Source organism: Coffea arabica, chromosome 1e (genome assembly GCF_036785885.1).
Source record: "Coffea arabica cultivar ET-39 chromosome 1e, Coffea Arabica ET-39 HiFi, whole genome shotgun sequence".
NCBI lineage: Eukaryota > Viridiplantae > Streptophyta > Magnoliopsida > Gentianales > Rubiaceae > Coffea > Coffea arabica.
In genome coordinates, this window is record NC_092311.1 from 33102781 (window position 1) to 33106905 (window position 4125).

At 30.6% G+C, this 4125-nt stretch overlaps 1 non-coding gene across 1 annotated transcript; it reads left to right on the forward strand.

Moving 5' to 3' along the window:
* Window positions 1-3808: 3808 nt before the first annotated feature.
* Window positions 3809-3916, forward strand: LOC113719672 (small nucleolar RNA R71). Its single transcript, XR_003454970.1, has one exon. It is a non-coding gene; the product is annotated as a small nucleolar RNA R71 (small nucleolar RNA).
* The last annotated feature ends 209 nt before the right edge of the window (window positions 3917-4125 follow it).

Genomic DNA, 4125 nt, shown 5'->3' on the forward strand with positions numbered 1-4125 from the left:
CTTTGCCCTAAAGATTAAATTGAGAAAATTACTAAATATTTTGGGGCAAATGTAAAATTTTAGACAAGATTTTTGAAAATTTTTAGTAGTATTTCTTTAGAAATTGACTAAATTCCCTACCAACAATCCTGAAAATTGAACATTTTCCATCACAATAATATTTTCATCATCAAGTCCAATTATTCCAACCATCTTAAGCATTATACACATGACATAAAAACTAAAATTCACATAAAACATAAAATACACTTAAACATAAAAGTCTACTAAAGTAAAGATAATGGAAAGATGTCACTAGAATGTAGTATAGCTAGTGACGTCCTTGCAAGTGTTGATTGACTTCTTCGACTCGTGCACTTAGCTCCCCAATGCGCTCATCTTCGGATGTCAAATGATGATATATTCTCTCAAACCTCTCGTCAATTTCATTCTTCATGCAAGTGAGAAATTTGATCATCATTCTTCAAATAATGATCTATTCTCTCAAATGATGATCTAATTATCCCCACTCAATTCTAGTGGGGATAATTTTATCTTTTTCATTCACAATCACAATAATCCTACATTTTTTTTTGCATAAAATGAATTGGACTAATCCAAACACTATCAAAAATTTGAAGATTATACCTGCATCCAGTTATTTCAAAATTTCAAGTCGTACCACCTCTTTCATATTAGAATTTAAACACCTCTATAATTTAATAACTAGTTTGCCATTTTCTTTTATAAGAATCTGATACATGCAAATTGCAAGATTGTTCCCTTAATATCTAAAATTGTCCATCTTAATACTTGTTGATGCCTTCTTAATACTTTTAGTAACTTCTCTATCTGCACATCATCAAGAAAAGCACTAACAATTATGGGTAACATATTGTCAGGACCTAGAAAAATATAACATAAATGTTTCAATAATGATTTTAACTCTAGGATTGTGAAGACCTAGGATGATCAATCCTTGGTTTTGATCATTAATAAGGCAAAATAATGATTTGGAATAGTGCTTTTATATGAGAAATTTGTTAGAATAGGCACCTGGTCCACTGGAAAAGAAATAAAATGAAATCAAGAAGAAAATGTCAATTGTTGGTATCTTTCAGACACACAATGAATGATAGGATCAAAAGAGGAAGAAGAAGTAGGGGGTCAGATGTCCGACAATAGTATTAGACGTCTAACACCCTTAACAAACTATTTGGATTTGTATCGAGCGCAGAAAGGTATCTATTGGCTGTCCGACCGCCTTAACAAAGAAACCTCTCAAGACCTATATCAGACATCTAACCAACTATTGAAAGTCTGACAGTTTCAATGACTAATTTATTAACAATTAGTTTTTTGACTATTAAATAGATTTTTGGGGCAAATTTTCACTCTCTATAAAAATCTTGATGTATGAATTGAAGAGAGGCTTTTGCCTACATGAGATACAAACTTTCAAGAATGATTTTTGGGTAGAAAAATATTTTAAATATTGTATAGGTGTGAAAAAAGTTCTTAAATTTGTGATATTTGTTATTGCGGAGAAGTAAAACCTTGAATAAGGTGAGCCTTACCTGTAAGTAGTTCTTAATTGGTTGAATGAGCTTGCAATTGTAGCTTTGAGTGAGTTGTAAAACTCTTTGGTTCAATTGAAGAGTTCTATGATGAGCAAAGAGTGAGCCTTCACTTGTGCAAGTTGGTTAACCTCACCAACAATTGAAGAAGTTACTAGTGGATTTATCTCCAAGTTTCAAAGAAAATTGGAAATTGATTGGTTTGTAATTTTTTTTATTTTATTGTTCACTTTTTTTTTATCCTATTGTGTGGTTAAATTGTTTCATCTTTGTTGTTATTTTATATGCTTGACTGTTTGATCACTTAGGTAAATTTGGATAGTTAAAATTGGGTGAATATTTGCCATTATTTGTTTGGTTTGTAAATCAACCTTATTCACGCTCCTCTCTTAGATTGCTTTGGGCCTAACAAGTTGGAACTTTTCCACTTGATGTCAATAGTAATCTTTTTTTTTTATTTCTTAGATCCTCACAAAACTCTCCTCACTTATATGAAGATTGAGAATTCAAAAGATAAGCATATTGAGAAACTTCCATTTTTCATCTTCTTGCATCACTTCATCTTATAAACAAGTTTCAAGAGGATCAAAAATTTCTTTCATTTGACTTAACTCTTGTGTCATATTATCAATGCCATCTATAACATAAATATGATCAGTAAATGAAGGAAAATTTTCAAGTTCATTCAAATTAAACTCAATTTCATCCTCACATACTTAGAATTTAAGCTTTCCCTTCTTGACATCAATAATAGCATCTACAATCGTCAAAATAGGTCCACCAAGTATAATTAGCATATTTACATCCTTTTCTATGTTGAGAACAACAAAAGTAATTGGAATGATAAAGTTATTAACCTTAATAAGCACATTTTCAAGTACACCAGAAGGATATTTAACTGACCTATCAACTAATTGCAAAGAGATGCTAGTTTATTTAAACTCACTTATCCCAATTTTCTAGTCACACACAAAGGAATTAATAATACACTTGCACTTAGATCACACAAGGCATTTGAAAAATCACATTTTCAATTGTGTAAGGGATAGAAAAACTTCCTAGATCTTTCAATTTTTTAGGGAGTTTATTCTGAGTCAATGCACTGCATTCTTCTGTCAAAACTATAGTCTTGTGATCCTTCAAACATCTTTTCTTGGATATAATTTCCTTTAAGAACTTGGTATAGGAAGGAACCTATAAAGTACTATCTGTAAAAAGGATGTTAATATGCAATTGTTTAAAAAATTTAACAAAATTTTCAAGTTCTCTGTCTATCTTGCTTTTCTTTAACCTATGTGAAAATAGAACTGGTGTTATAGGTATATTTTGATCTGAAGGTAAAACATCATTTATTTTATCATTGTCCTTCCTATGTCCTACAACCATCTTACTCTTTTCATCTGACATTTTTTCTTTACCTCATTTTCATTTTTCTCCTTTTCTACGTCAATGTAAACCTCACCTAACTGTCTACCACTATGAAGGATAATTGCCTTATAATGTTCTCTTAAGTTCACCACTATTTTACTAGTTAGATCTCCATGACTTCTATTCACCACTATTTTACTAGTTAGATCTCCATGACTTCTATTATTAATGGAATTAGCAATCTGACTAATCTAAACTTTCAAATTTCTACACACAGTAGCTAATTGAACAATTTTACTAATTGTGTCCTTGGTCAAACTTTCTATTTCATTATTAGTATTCACTATAACTATCTTGCATGTTGGTTATTCTCGAATTGTGGCTGCTTAGGTTGAAATCCTGGTGCAGTCATTTGTTTATGCTGAGCTACTTGATCTTTCCATCTAAAATTTGGATGATTCCTCCAATTTGGACTGTATGTATTGGAGTAAGAGTTGTTTTGAGGTTTCTTGTTAATATTATTAATATATTGAACCTATTTAATATTTAAACATTCAACATTAATATGATTTCCTCCACATTGTATGCCATATTAGCAAAATGATTGGTACTCGACTCAACTGGTTTAACAAGTACTTTCTCAAGCATATTTTTTAATTTAGCCTCTAACATGTTGCAAATATCAATTTCATACATACTAGCAGTTCTTCGATGTAGTCCTCTTTTATTCACCCATTGATAGTTGTTAGAAACCATTTTTTCAATCAATTGTTGAGCATCTTCAGCGGATTTTCCCATTAAATTTTCTCTTGTAGCTACATTTATATTGACCTTAGTAGGATAAGTTAAACCATTATAAAAGTTTGGATAATAAGTCAATCAGAAAGTCCATGGTATGGACATTTCCTTTGTAATTTCTTAAATCACTCCCAAACTTCATATAAGGACTCACCTTTTTATTGATGGAAACTAATTATGTCCATTCGCAATTTTATTGTTTTACTAGGTGGAAAATGTTTATTTAAAATGATCATAACAAATCATGAGCAAAAGTATTAGGATCATGTGAATTTAACCATACCGGTTAAATGTTTAGGATCAAGTGGAAAATGTTTATTTAATAATGCTCATGACAAAGCAAAAGTATTAGGATCATGTGAATTTCATCATACCTTAGCCTTGTCTTGAACATAGAATGGAA